At 45.7% G+C, this 15,867-nt stretch overlaps 1 pseudogene; it reads left to right on the top strand.

The window, feature by feature from the left end:
* The first annotated feature begins 1,834 nt into the window (after positions 1–1,834).
* The window catches only part of LOC119387037 (protein fem-1 homolog CG6966-like), a 33,139-nt pseudogene continuing 19,106 nt past the window's right edge, over positions 1,835–15,867 (top strand).

The following is a 15,867-nucleotide window of genomic DNA, read 5'->3' as shown; positions in this document are numbered from 1 at the left end:
TTGCAACACATGCGTAGCGAAACAAACACGTAGTGCCTTCAACAACACGGGCGCGGGATATAAGCGATTATTAGAAACAAGTGAAACTAACGTCTAGCGGCCATACGCAAAGCAGGCAAATGCCGCCGCAAGCACCTACGGCGCAGGTAGCGCCACCTGGTGTGACCGCCATCTTTCATTGGGAATTCGTACAGCCCTCCGCTCTCGCCCGTCACACTTCCCCCTCTAGCCACCATAGTCAGTACCTGTCAATGAAGTGGCGATCATGCACTTGTACAAGCTGTTTCACACTTAGGAGAAAACTCTGCGCACATTGCAATGTGCACCGATTTTTTCCCTAAGTGTGAAACAGCCTGTACAGGTACTTGTACGTACATAAAACACTGCGAAGTGTCACACCATTCTGCCAAGCCATTGTAAAAAGTGTGATAATACAATGTAAAAACGGATGGACAAACAGAAGACTCCTTAAAACTGGATACCCATGTGTATACAATGAAATTTAAAATGAAAACAGCTCACACTGTTAGTTTTCACTGATCTTATTATAAAAGCCAAGTATAATAATCATCGTATCAAACTACAGGAATTGAGTTTTCAGTATACTTGCAATTGATAAACATGTGCAGGTCTTGACACAACCGAAATGTTTTCAGCACAGGCCGCTCACCTTGGGGTTTCTTCCCTCCCGGAAAAATGTGTCGTGAGCAAACTCTAGAGGTATTTTCTTGTCATTTGGCTTGTACGAAAAGCAGGCTTCCTGTTAAAGAAAACAGTGGAAGAAGATGACAGAAAATTAAATTGTAGGTATTTGATGTGGTCTGATCTTTTTTTTTTTTTCAGAAGCCACGGATGTGGCTATTTCGCGCAAAGAAAACACACCCTTCCCTTGTGTTTTCTTTGCGCGAAATAGCCACATCCGCGGCTTCTGAAAGAACATGAACCGACTAGCCCAACAACGTGTGCTTCTGGTCTGATCTTTGCCACTGTAATCATCATGCCCTGGAGTTTTTGAAGCTAAAAGCTAGTACGCTGTAGTACAAAAAAGAAAAAAAAAAGAAACCCTCAGTGATTACATTTTTCAGGTCGACTAAAAGTGTCATTTGCTCCAGAGATAATTTTAGCAGTTAAAGAAATCACGTGTATGCCAGTATCCTGTAGACATGTAGCTATTAGTGAAGACGTAACAAAATCGTGAAATACGTAGCCGAATAGGGGGGTACAGCGAAAGTAGCGTCGCATTCAGTGGAGGGGAAAGATTTACGGCCAGCGTGCCACACAGCTAATAATGCAATGAATCCAGAAACAAATAACACAGATGGGAACAAGGAAAATTTCAGTTGACAGCTACGCATACCGATTTCGTGAGAATCGCAACGAATGAGCGTAAATAACCCACACGATGCCTCCAGGACAACGTCGCGCAGATAACCAGCAATGTTTGCACCTTACTTGCAAATTCCAAATATGAGAGCCCACGAAGTTTGCGTAGTGTCCGAGTTGCAAAGTTATGACTTCTCTGCAAGGCATGTTGTTTTGCTAATCGCGCATGGCACGGCGACAGGGGAGGAGATTCGTATACACGTTCGTTGATTGTATACACGCTACTGTGGAGTCGCTGCAGTTGACATCCCGCTATGATCCCGCCTTGCTGAGGGTCGCTTCCCTGGATTTTGAATTCAGCAGCGCAGCACCAACGCGCGATGCAGCACAATCGCACCGCGAGCAAGACGTGCATGCAAGGAACACTGTAATGACGGTAATGCAAGCCTTTTATTGGATTGGCTTCAAATGACGCCAAATGCGCCGAGGCGGAGCCGACAGAACGCCCATCCCAGCCGCAGACAGCTGAGCCAGCGCTACGAGCGCACTGCAGCCGCGGGAGCTAAGTTATGGTCCGGCCTAGAGTGCTTGAGCTTGCTTTCGAGCTGTAGGAATTAAACGGAACCTCCAATATGGAATTTAAGAATGCCATATTCAATGCTGCAAAGGATGGCAAGCTTAAGCGCCTCAAGGTACGTCATAATTTGCATCTGACAAAGCTGCGTCAGTTCATGTCGTCTTATGTTTTGTTAGGCTTAGTCGTTGCCTTCACACTCCACGCAATATTTTCTATCGAAAGAGGCGCTAATGCGTGTGTAGTGTAGTGATACCTTTGTTTCGGTCTTCAGTTATTGGCATAGTTGGGCCGAGTTCTCACTTGTTGCCTCGTTTTCTTCCCACTGGCAATAAACACTGCTCACTTTCCCAACTCAGCTGTGGGATCGAGGCGCTTTGTGTTGTCTTCCAGACGCTTTATCGTAGAGCTACGTTGTATTATTACGTAAGCTTTTTGTTGTATTGAAGCCCAGTGGAGAGCAGAAGCAGCTTTTTTGCAGTGTTGCGACATTAGCTATGCATTCTTGCTTGGAGCGAATCGGGAATCGTGTATCCGCTGATGACTCGCGTCGGAATTCTCGAGAAACAACGCAAGCGAACATCCTGTTTTTGGCGCTCGGACAGCTAGAGCTAACGCTTGTCACACGTGTGCTATAACGAGCTCGTGCCAGCATCTGTGAGCTTATTTTGCCCTAATTGTTATGGAAGCTGGCGCACAGTATTGACGAGTTCATTGCGAGTCCCGTTTCACTCCAAGGAGCGAGAGGGAGGAAACGTTTGCGCAGTTCGCTGCCATTTCGCTGTGTTTTAAATGCACCGCTACCAGCACGAACCAAACAAGCACGGAGTGCAGGATCTGTGCTATGTAAAGAGTCTGAACAAAGTTGAGCTGGTAATGTCGTTATGACGACACCCTTAAAACTGACACTTCGTTAGTAAACGTCATCAGAGTGGCATTTTTCGCGTAGCCTTTAAAAAAGTTCCTTTTTATTGTATGATATACCACAACATTTTGCTTTCCCTTCACTGTGTGCGTCCTCGTTTTTAGTTTTACTGATAAGCGTTCGCTATGCAGGTGTTTTTGGACCATAGACCAAAGGAGGAAATCCAGAGGTTGGTTTCCGCAACAACTAATGGAGCGACACCGCTAGTGATGGCATCTCGCAATGGCCATCTCGATGTGGCCGACTACCTTCTTGACAGATGCCAAGCTGACATTGAACAGGTAACTTTTCTTGTATGTCATTGGCATTGTTGCACAAGAGTGTCTTACTTTCTGGAAGTTGCATGAATAACGGGTTGTATTGGCATTAAGTCTATCAAACAACCTCACGAAAGTAGATAACACATTAAAATTGCTCCTAATGAAGTCTACCGGCTTGGCAGCTACTGCCCGTTGTGGACAAGGTTAGGTTACTGGTCATTTTACCCATTGCAGTGAACATCGTGGTACAGTTTTAATGGCCCCTTTACCCATGAACTGAGCTATACAGATGTATTAGAAACCATAATATCTCCGGTAAACGTCAATTTGCTGTAAATACAATCTAGATGCCGCGTAAACAAGCGGTTCTTGTCTGCTACTTTGCGTTATCCTTGGACATGGGAAATTATACTGGGAAGCTTGTAAACGACTTGCATGTTGTTTTGTTTCTGCGTCGTTAAACCTGCCTTGCTGAACTGAAATGCATGAGTGTCGAGATCTGTGGCCAATATAAAAAAACAAAAAAATTTATCCACCCCTGTTCTATTTCTGTATGGAAGGGGGAACCTTGTGTGCCAAAAATGAAACTTCAGGAAATGGGAGCTATCTGGCTGCATAGTAAATAAAGTATTTAACGAAAAACTGTTTATTGCGAGGAAGGGAGGACATGTTCCATCATGATAATGTCATCAGGCATGTCTGTTGCATCTTTCCGCGAGAATGTTGCAGCTTTCGGAAACATGAGAACAGGCTTAGCACAAACCGTTCAAAAAGCATGCCGCAGAACGCCATTGTGTGCATGTTTGCATCAGTTGCAAGAAAATCGACAAATATTATTGTTAACCTGTCTGCTTTTTAGCAGTTGGAGTACTTTCTGGCCCCTGTGTTGCCTTGCACTGCAAGATGTAAACGCATTAGCCAAGTGACATATGTACTGCACAAACTTGGTCTTTGTTTCTTTGAATACAAGTTTTTTATTTTGTGTAAAGAAGGAACATTTTTTTTGTCAGATATGACGCATGTAACATTATTTAAATGGGTAGAAACTGTTTCCTTTTTTTTTTTTTTGAGAATTTTATTCCGTAAAGTGTTGCGTAGCTTATAAATGGGTGCATAACAGTCGTCTATATCTAGGTGTCATAGTTGCATAGGTCACAGGTGGGTTGGCATCCTTTGTCACTCATGCTGCTTTCCCTGAAAATTGCTTGCGACAATCATAATCTGTTGGCATATGAATTGTAGTTAGTGTACTATAGATTATTTGCATAGATTTTACAACTAATAACAGCTATCAATATGTACACTTTTTTAATTAAAGAATGCATCACTGGAGTTTACTGCGAAAATTATTTTGAGATTTCACTGCATAATTGATTTTTCATATGATTAAGCTGCCCCATACTAAAATGTTTTGCTTCAAAGTTGACTTAATATTTTGGCCCCTCCAATCAGCGTTTTCAGAATTCTGAAATTTTCTTCTCTGAAAGGTCCCCTGGTTGCAGTTGTTCATTGCTGTCGTTTTAGCAACATGGTTTAGCGCCCTTGGAGACATATTTGAAGCATTTGCTTGTTAGAAAATGCTTCAAATATGCTTAAAAAAAAGTATGCTTCAAAATGCTTCAAAGAAAGATGAAGAAAAAAAGATTAATAAAAAGCATCTCTTGCTCTTTTCACTGCATACAGTCACAGCATATAAATGACAATGCCGACAGTGAGTAAATAGAAGCTTGAAAAACATTTGAGCTTGAAAGCAATCTCAGAAATGCCTTTATGTACATGTGTCCACACTTCCATACAGTACATGACTAGATTCATGTCCATGTTGGTATGAAGCTAAGTACTGGAGCATACGTATCGGTTCGCAGAAGCCCGAACATTTATGTACGACAACGCAAAATGAAGCTTTTAAATCAATTAGGTTAGTGGGTATGGTAGATTAATCTTTAAATTAAGAAATATCCAATTACTGCGACTAATGAAGGCCTGACTATTCGGTAGTTTTGATTTGATGCAAGGCCTGGATTGCGTACTTGCATCATAGATGGTCTTTTGAGGGAGCAATATTAACCCAATTGAACTGACCTAACAGTCTTCGGTGCTACGTGGTTTTGTGTTTGCATTCACTTTAATTTACGTACTGGCATTTCTGAGATGTCTTTTTGTTTGTGTGTGCATGTGTGTGTGTGTGTGTGAGAGAGAGAGAACATGACACTTTCTCAATTTTGGCAGTCTGAAGTTGCAACATAAATGGGTGTCACACAGGCACCTTCGGTTGCGATCGAGCCTTGATTGCGGTGAAATTTCTCAACTGTAATTTGTTTCCTTCTGCATCTCGCCCAAATAATTCATTTCCGATTTAACTGTGCAGTTGCCGATTGAATAAGCCATTTGCTTTGTACTCTGCATTCGTTGCATATTTTCATAAAATTTAGCACATTGAAATTGTAATGTGCAATGAATTTCATGCTTTTTTTTTCGATGGTTCATAATTTTTAAATAGATGCTGTGTTGTCAGAGTGTTTTGAAAGTGCACTCTGCAAAAATGTTTAGATCGTGAAGACAACTGTTTTGGCTGCAGGTGGGTTCGGTGAGCTTCGAAGGGGAGACCATCGAGGGTGCTCCACCACTGTGGTGTGCGGCGGCAGCAGGTCACCTCAGCGTAGTACAGAGGCTGGTGGAACGGGGTGCTCGCGTGAATGCCACAACACGGACCAATTCCACGCCGCTACGAGCCGCATGTTTCGACGGCCACCTTGCCATAGTGCGGTATCTTGTGGAGCGTGGCGCTGACTTAGAAATTGCCAACCGCCATGGGCACACCTGTCTCATGATTGCCTGCTACAAGGGGCATCTGGATATTGCCAGTTACCTCGTTGCTCAAGGTGCCCACGTCAACCGCAAGAGCGCCAAAGGTATTTCTAGTGAAGTTTAGAAGAGTGGCTTGAGAAACAGGCATGCGTTCCAATACCTTTAGTTATTAGAACACCTGCCTTTTAGATAGCTTCATCTAATTGTAGAATGAAGTGCAGTTCGTTCATTTAAGCAGATGTTTATGTGCACTCTAAAGAGCCGACATCGGATCATGGCCACATCCAGAGAGTTCTTATTAGTAAGGTATATAGGCTGGTGAAGCATGTATTTAAAATTGTCCCTCATTGGTAGCATAAAATTGTTTTCTTATTGTGTTATTACAGCCCCATTTGTTTACTTTAGCGTGGTGCACCTATGTATATATTTGGCGTTACAGTGGGTTGAGCATGCTAGACTATATATGCCCATTGTGTTCTCCAGGAAACACTGCTCTGCACGACTGCGCTGAATCTGGGAGCCTGGACATTCTTCGGTTGTTGTTGGAACATGGAGCCCGGGCTGAACGAGATGCATACGGCCTCACACCACTTCTGGCAGCGGCAGTCACAGGCCACGCCCCTGTGGTGGAGTTCCTTTCTTCGCTGCCCGACTGCCCGCGGGAGCAACGCGTTGAGGCTTTGGAGCTACTGGGGGCCACTTTTGTCGACAAGAAACGTGACTCGCCTCGTGCCCTCGCTCTCTGGCGCAGGTAAGCAGCACTCACTGTCCTCTTGGTGCAGCCTTCCTGAAAAATTTTATTTGCCGTGCCTATTGATTTGATGTATCATGGTTCCGTGGTTCATAGTAACTTACGAAGCACATCACTTCATGTCCTACTATGAACAAGCCTAATTTATCGAGTAAAAAAGTCACAGTTTCGCCGCAAGGGCGAAGCAATGAATGCGATAGCAAGAAACTAATGCTATACGAAGTGAGGCTCGCCAATGGATACTCTCAGTTTGAACAGCGCTCCTGTTGCAAAGGCGGCCAAAGCAGCGAAAGAAACTAGCGTGCTTCAAGTGTCGAGCTGTGACACTTGATAGTTCGCGCTCATCTTCTGCTTGTTCGTTTAGCGGCGTCCCTTGAGCTCGAGTGGCTTTCGTACGCTGCGTAACATGAGCGCGGACATCACGGTGAAAGCGTGAAACACTCCTCTTCCCCTCAGCACAAGAAAACCGCGCGAGCAGACAGCGGAAGGGCAAGGTTCTCCCTGCGCAAGTATAAGAAGAAGCGAGCGCGCGAGCTGACGACTTTTAAATGCGCCTGTCGTGCTCCTAACGCCATCTCGCTGGTAATGAAGAAACGCTTATAAGCGCAGCCGTCTCTGAGTCCGTCCAGCGCTAAAGGGTGTGTATATAACGCTCGCCGTTACCTTCGTGGAGGATCTGCGTTTCGTGGCGTAGTGGCTAGCGCCACTCGCTGCGGAGGAAGAGGTCCCTGGTTCGATTCCGCGCCTCGGAAGCATTTTTCTGAATTATTTTTCTTTGGGGCTTTTATATATATATACATACTTATACATATACGGTGCATGACGGCGACGGCGATGGCAAAATTCAGCTGAGACTGTCCATATAATTGCTATCGCAATAAAAATAAAACCATCTCGGAATATGATGTTTGTTTCTCAGCTTGCATCAAATCAGAGCCTGCCATGTTAATGGTGTCATGTGGCAACTGAAAACTACCATAAATCATGCAATGACAAAGAGCGTTGCTTAGAGATATTGCTCTAAGCAAACGCCATGACCCACAGTGCATATTGAAAGTTTTTGATACCTGCGACTCTGCTAAACACAACAAGCAGCTCTATATTACACTACATACCACACAATCGAATACAGTAAAACCTCGTTAATTCGAAGGCCTCGGGACCGAGAAAAATATCCCAATTAAGCGGGATTCCCAATTATCAAAGAAATCAAAGAAATCAGCCAGAAAACGTGATGTACGGAAGTCACACCTTTATTGTGGCAAGTCAGCCTACTTGGAGAAAAATTCCTCCATGCGTGACTGACGCGTTCGGTAGTTCCCAGCACTGAAAGTCATATTGTCCAGCCTGTCAATGAGGCGCAGCATCTCAGCCTCGCCGCCGTTGCACTCGACGAAGCTGCGCACAACACTCAAGGCATCGATGACATCCGCCAAAGGGGGTGCTCGGGAGGGCTCGTCATCGCTGTCAACATTAGAGGCCGAATCGGTCGATCTCGCAGCTATCTCGCTGTCGATGTCGGCGTAACACGTCTGCACTGTGCACTCGACATTTGCGTACTCGGAGAATCTTGGAGTGCACTCCTCGTCCGCGTGCAAAGACTCATATCGAGCGCAGAGAGTCTCCCCTTCTTCATCAAACGGGCAAGTGACAGCGGTGACAGCAAACTCAGCGGAGGTTGCCTCTTCTTTCACAAAACCGGCGTGCTCAAAACACCGTCGAATAACGGTGGCCTCCACCTGCCTCCATGCGTGAACAATGAGGCAAATACCACCGAGGAGGTCAGTGTTATACTCCTTTCCGTTGTCATAGCAAAGGAGCATTCGCTTCAACAGATTGTAGCGATATATTTTCCTGGTATGGTGTATGACGCCCTGGTCCATCGGCTGCGATAGCGACGTCGTGTTCGGGGGTAGAAAGACCAGCCTGATTGCCTGCAGGTTCTGAATGTCGCCGTGAGCTGGGCAATTATCGACGACGAACAAAACGCTGCGCCCTGCGGCCGCAAACTTGCGGTCAAGGTGCTGCACGTATTCTTCAAAGAGTGCAGCCATCATCCAAGCTTTCTTGTTGTTTTTATAGATCAGGTCATCCTTGGATGGCAGTCGTGCATTTTTGAAACAACGAGGCTTTTCTGGCTTCCCAATAACAAGCAGTGGCAGCTTGTGCTCACCGCACATGCTTGCACCAAACAAAACAGTGATTCTATCTTTGTTCTGTTTCCGCCCCTTAATGTCTGCCTCCTTCAAAGCGAACGTCTTCGTAGGCAACATTTTGTAGAACTGAGCAGCTTCAGCAAGGTTGTAAACATTGCTGCTTCGTACTTGGCGAGTAGTGGAGCCAAGGTGTGCTGCTTCCAGCCGTCGACAACAGACTGATCCGCGCTGCCACTCTCGCCACAAACAGTCACGAATGTCAGGTTGTTGCGCTCCTTAAATCGGCAAAACCATCCATTGCTGCATTTAAACTCAGAATGTCCAAGTTGCAGCGCCAGCTGGTTGGCCTTCTCACGCAATATGGTCCCATTCACAGGAAGGTGTGCTGCGTTGGCTTTCTGCAGCCAGTCGATCAGAGCTGCTTCAACGTCGGCGTACGTAGGCGGGCGTACTCGTGTACGCTTTGACGAGTGCGTCTTGCTGTAAGCATCGAGAATTTTCTCCTTATTCTTGATGATGTTGCACAGCGTTGACAGAGGCACGTGGTGCTTTTCGGCGAGAGCCGTTTTCGACGCCGTCGACTTGCTGGCCTCTTCAATTAAGCACACCTTTTCGTGCAGGGACAAGCTCTTGTACTTCGGCATCTTCCTTCCAAGCACACCTCAATCAACTAATTCACAGGGAAGACACTCAAACGGAGACAGGAGACAAATGGAGCAGTCGCACCGAATCGCACAATGCTCGCCAGCCGACATCCAAATGGCACAAAGACTCCACAAAACATTCACTTCGCTAGAGTGGCTAACATCGCTGTTGAGATGATGATGATCATGATCGCAACCGCACGCATCGCCGCCTGGCAATTGCTAAAACATGGCGTCTACGACGTATTTCCGGTAAAAAAAAACATGGCCTTCGAGATCCGTACATCAAAAAAAAAAATGCATGTTTTAGTTACAGCCTCCGAGATTCGCAACACCCTTTGCATATCTTGGAAGTCGCGGCCAAGTGTGCCAATTAACCGGGAAGTCGCAGACTGGCCGCACCAATTATCCGGTTAAATTTACATGTAAAAATTTGGGACCACGCAAATAATACAAATTATCCGGGATTCCCAATTAACCGAGTACAAATTACCGAGGTTTTACTGTATACTGGTGGTTCAAATTAAGCAAGAAGCAGAAAAAAAAAACAACAAAATGCACTGATGACTGATCATGTAGTATCTGCTGCGAATATGCACCTACACTTTATGGCTACAAAGCCAATAATTACCATAATGATGTTGTTTGGACTGTCTAAACTATATCCTGGCCGGCGCGGCCATATTTTCGATGGAGGCAAAAATCTTTGAGGCCTGTGTACTTAAATTTAGGTGCACATTAAAGAACCCCTGGTGGTTGAAATTTCCGGAGCCCTCCACGACAGCATCCCTCATCATATCGTGGTTTTGGGACATACAGTATAACCTCGTTACAATGGATCTGTTTACAACAGACATTCAGATATTACATACCAATTTGCGGCGTCATGCCGACCTCCGTATTTGTTCCATTGATTGAGCTTCGTTTACAACGGGTTCTGGTACAACAGACATTTGGATATAATTGACTAAAATGTCAGGCCAGCAAGGTGGTCAGGTCTCCTTTAGAGCGGACTTTCCTACCACGGACATACCAAACTTAATAACTTCCGACTTCAAACATCGCTTAGCATACTTTCGGGACGGGAACAGCGCGCCGCGGATGTTGGCGTACCAATTTAAGAACGAAGGCCGCCGATCTCGGCTCTGTCAAAGATCAACTATGCCTAGCTGTAGCAACAAAAATTCGGCGCGCAGCGTGCTTGGTGTTGCGTTTTGGGACGCTGACGCGCGAAATTGCTAGCCTCTGCCACTGCTTCTCCGAGCGGTCGCTGCGTGGCGAGCTTGGCCGGGGGGTCCGCTGTCGATGCGCAATATGCCTATCCGCAATTCTGAGGAGCCAGTGGGCGATGCGATTCGTCGCTTGCGACGAAGGACATTGCGGCTTCTTCGTGTTCGCGTGCCCGATGTTCTTGCCCGCAAAGTTCGGATTTGTCTCGTACATTGGCACCGTGAGCGGAGTTAGGCCTAGCCACGACATAGAGTAGAAAGCTCGGTTGCGATGTGCGTGGCCACGGTGCTCGATGTTTCAAAGTACGGCATGCTTGATTGCGAGTACAAAGAGTTGCCCCGCGGTGGTCTTCGTCATAAGCTCCGAAGTGCTGATAAGAAGAACCTCTAACAGCGGGTCCAACGAGTCAACGCTAGTAGTACAGTCTCACGTCTGCGATGTTCGCGACGAGTGCGGCGCGCTCTCGTAATCTGATGATTGAGCTTCCGCTTGCAGCTGCCAAACTAAAGCGTTCTAAATTATCATCGACCCGTGAACACAGAACGAGTGCGAACGCGTCACTAAGTAGCGCAATTTTCGACAGCTACGACCTCGCGACGCACAAGCAGCAGACGACGATCCCGAAGCGAGCATCACGGCAGAAGCAGCCAATCGGAGGCCTTGAATTGAACTTCAAGCATCTGCTTTTTGTACATTGTTACTGAATGGAGAAGCTAGCTGAAACGGAGAACTTGAACACAGAGAAATGCTCTTTACGATGAGTCCAAAATGGTGGCGACCGGTTGCGCCGTTGCCAAGCTATAATTTTCAAAAACGCTGTTTTTTTTTTGCTATTTCCGCAATTTTCGCCAAGTTGGCAGACGCAAAATAAAATTTTATAGCACTTCTACGTAGTTTTCAGTGAAGATATTTTGGAATCAGATAGAAAATGGGCTACAGAAACTGAAAACGCTATTTTCCAAAAATCGCATTTTTTTTTGGTCGCCCGTTAAAAATAAGACCATGTTTGTGACTCGTAATTCTCTCTGGTTATAACAGACCCATTCAGCATTTATATAAAAGTCTGTTGTAACAGTACTTGGATTTTGCATACTCCCTTTACAACAGACCAAAATCCTCTTCACTATGAAGGTCTGTTGTAATGAGGTTACACTGTAAAATGCCAACAGTTGTCATGTCTAAACTATCTAAAAAGTGAACTTGCACCCTCCCCCCCCCCCTCCTCCTTCTCTCTTTCTCCAGTTTTTTTTGTAGGAAAATTGTCTCCAGTTGTGGCAATGAGTAAAATACAAAACCAACAAATATTAACTTCACTGAAACATACTTTAGTTGTTTAACTTTTCTCCTTATCTCTCCTAAAATCCTCTTAGCGTTCCCTTCAATCAGCAGCTCATATGACATCCTGCACTTATGAAACGACTCCTCAACGATTGACAACAAATAACTTAGGCTGAGAGATTTGTGAACTGTGGTGCTGGTGTTTGAATTTCTTTTACTCTTGTTTTTGCACTGGTTCACCATTCTGAAAGAGTTGCATGCTATGACAAGGACCCTGCATGTGTTTGTATGCAGATTTTGGTATCAACACAGTACTTCCTTACACTGCTTGAACAATACATGAGCAGTGCATGACAGTGCATGAAGCTAACAGTTATAGATTAGCGGCAGACTCTAAACTAGTACAGTAATATTTTGCACGTGCGTGTTGTGTGCAGGGCCCTGGAAGAACGCTGCCTTGAACCTCCTTTGCCCAAGCCCTACAGGAAAAGTACTGCTGCTTATGGCCATGCGATTGAAGCCAACTCTCCAATTGACCTGGACGATCTTCTCTGCGAGCCTGACCAAATGCGCATGCAGGTCAGGCCACTTGAAGTTAAAGCTTTATGACTTGGGGGGGGGGGGGTGCTCATGTGGCGATTTGCAAATACAGTCGAACCTGTTTATAACGAACTCGAAAGTGTCGCGAAAAGTGGTTGTTATATCTGGAGTTCGTTGTATATGGACTCGCCCTTAAAGACGTGCACTTAGCAGCCAAGCCGGGTTTTTTTCTGCGCACCTTTATTAAAAAGTGCAAGTTAAGCCTTTTCACGTCGTGAAGCTACGCCCACTGCGTGGTCACGAGTTAATTAAACTGCCTTTGCAATAAACTGCCACCGTTTCGCTAAGTTGCGGTACCGCCATGTGGAGCCGATCATCTCTGGGTAATTGCGTGTATCGCCTTCTCGGCTCATGCTGCCGCGCCACTTGCTGTGTACCGTATGCTTGTGTTCCTCGTGCTTGCTTCACTCTGGACCATGCACAGGTGCGGCGAGTAACCTGTTTGTTCAACGCAGTGAAGACAAGCATTTTGCAAGCTGCACGCACTCTACGTCTCCGTGATGCTTTGGCGGTCCTGCACGACGAAGCGGGATGCACTTGGGTTGTCGCCTAATACAACTTGCAGTGTACGCTCGCTGTCAGTGCATCGACGTTTCTCGGTGCCTGTATCGCTCAACACCACCAAACTACGTACTTTCGTTTCTACATAGCAACGTGCATTTTCCAACGGCCTCTCACAACGTGGCGGCGGCGAACTTTCGAACGGCAGCATGGTGTGCTTGTACCTTTGTACCGCCATCAATCTGCAGTTTACGCCACACGCGCGGCCGAGCAGATAGCTGCAGATTACTGTGATCAGGCTGTCAGCGACAAGTCGTAATGGCACAATAATCGCCAGCTGCCACCTCGCCTTTGCTCTTTTCTGATGCCTATCCGTGAAGGTGTCGCTGTAATCGCGCAGAGTTGTAATCTTTGATCGACTGGAACGGAGGGGATACAGCGCAAGAGAAGACGAGAACAAGAAAGGCGACGCACACAGAGCGCTGACTTACAACACTTTATTGGTAGAAAGGGAAGGGTGAACATTTATACACTTCACTGACATGCGCCACAACCGGGGCAAATGACTATTTTCTTTTTAACATTATACATAGAGCGCACCCACCACTGTGCACACGGCCGTATCACTCATGGTCTGTTTAGGTATGATATTTCATGAGATGAAAGTGTTGTCGAAGGAGAGCTGATGCAACTGCTATCGAACTTTCTGATGAAGTCTGCCTCGATGATTTCGCGTGTCAACTGTAAATTATGCCTAGCCAGGACCTCGCTTTTTTCAAAGAAGGGCGCGCAGCCACAGTCACAACAGTGAATGCCCAAGTGGCCTTGAACCGTGTTGTACACATTGTTGTGGTGCTCTCTTAGACGGTCGTAGGTCCCTGCACCTACCAGTCTGTCCTCGGTATTTCTTCCCACAGGACAGAGGAATCGCGTATACCACGCCAGTGGTACAGGGCACAAACTGCTTTTTGTGTTTCACAGAACAGCCATTATGGCTGCCACTCGAAGCAAACTTGCAAAGCTTGGACAACATCTCCGGTGCGGAAAACACTACCTTAACGCCAGCACGTTGCCCTACCCTCTTAAGTTTGTGGGACAGATCATGTATGTACGGAAGTACAGCAAGTTTTTTCTTTTCAACATGCGCAACTGGTACACGGTCATTTTCACCACGTCTGATTTGTTTTAACAGTTTTTCCGCCACAGCCAAAACCAGAGCCTTCGTATACCCTGCAGATACCAAGCGGCTAACCTGGGCGTCAAAACTTTTTTGCGTGGAATGCGGACACGACCTTCTAAGGGCATTGACGAGGCACACATTTGCTATTCCTCTTTTTACTAACTTTGAATGAGCGGAATGGAATGACAAGTGGTTTTCCGCTCCTCGGTTCAAAATACCAACATACATGTTCGCTAGAGAGGCACAGTTTGATATCCAAGAACCTTAAGCAACCATTTTTGGGTAATTCGTGCGTCAGCTTCAACGGAAGTAGGTTCTGCCTAAACACATTTAAGACTTCTTCCGCAGTTTGTTCGAAAGACTCTTTCAGACAATCAATGAAAATCAAGAAATCATCTACATATCTGCACACTTTTTCAACTACGGACACATCGAGGTTGGACAGAATATTTGCGATCTTTTTGGGCAAGGTAGATATCGCTTAGGATAGGTGCCAGGCACGACCCGATGCAAACGCCACTTTTTTGTATGTACTGGCAACCTTCCCATGAGACAACCGTTTATTTTATGTACATTGTCATCAAATTAAAGCGCTGTATCCCCTCCGATGTCTAACCAACACGCCCAAGCTTCGATACTAAGTCGACCGGAACGGTCTCTGACGTTACCGAAAAGACGGAGGACCTATTGTGGCACATTGTGGCGTCAACGAGTTGAAGGGCACAGTTAACTTTTATGCAACAAAAAAGTTACCGTGGTTGTCGCTGGCATTGTTTGGTTCATCGTAGGTGGTCGTGGCTGCATAGAACGGCGTCAGAAAAGGTTGCCGTGCGAAAGCTGACCGCAAGGCTTCATCTTGTCTCCCATTTCGGTTTTTTTTTTTTTTTTTTTTTTTCCCCCGCTGGAAACACCTGGAAAATGAGCGACTTCGTTCGCAGTGTCCTAAATCTGTGCAAGGTGCCCTCCTATCTGGGATATCATCGTCGCAAGTAGCCTGGAGCGGGGCACGCGCGACTGCGCGCCTCACCTCTCTCATGTTTCAAAACGCCTGTTTCAACCTCTTTTTTTTTTTTTGTTTCGTATGTGCATCATTTTTTACCGCGACCGTGTTTGAAGTGTTCGTTGTAAAAGTAGGATGCTTCGAAAAATGTTCGCATATATGGATGCTGCTATATGTGGACGCAGTTTCAATCTGTAGCATAGGAAAATTGTAAGTCTACAGAAATATGGTCGTTATAACCGATTGATCATTATATGTAGGATCGTTATAAGTGGGTTATATGTAGGATCGTTATAACTGTACTAGCAGAGTGCAGAAGGGCTGAAATGGTGTGGCTCTCTAAATAACTTGAATTCTCTCGTACTTGAATATATTTGACCTAAATATCGTGAATCAATCTGAATGGTAGCATTAGCGGGTCACACCATCACAGTTTTGCCATGCTAGACTGAAGTGGAAGTAAACGTTTAGATAGTTTGACAAGTGTGATTAGCAGTTGGTTTGCCGTTACTAAAGTGAACTTTCGTTAGCTTTGTCAAGTACTTACCCTGTATCTGGTTGACTCTTCTACAGAAACATTGTTTCTTGGGTTGTGTTAGTCACAGTGCTCCCAGTGTTAATGTGCTCTAACTGTGCA

Source organism: Rhipicephalus sanguineus, chromosome 3 (assembly GCF_013339695.2).
Source record: "Rhipicephalus sanguineus isolate Rsan-2018 chromosome 3, BIME_Rsan_1.4, whole genome shotgun sequence".
NCBI classification, from domain to species: Eukaryota; Metazoa; Arthropoda; class Arachnida; order Ixodida; family Ixodidae; genus Rhipicephalus; species Rhipicephalus sanguineus.
This window is presented reverse-complemented; position numbering and strand designations above follow the sequence as displayed.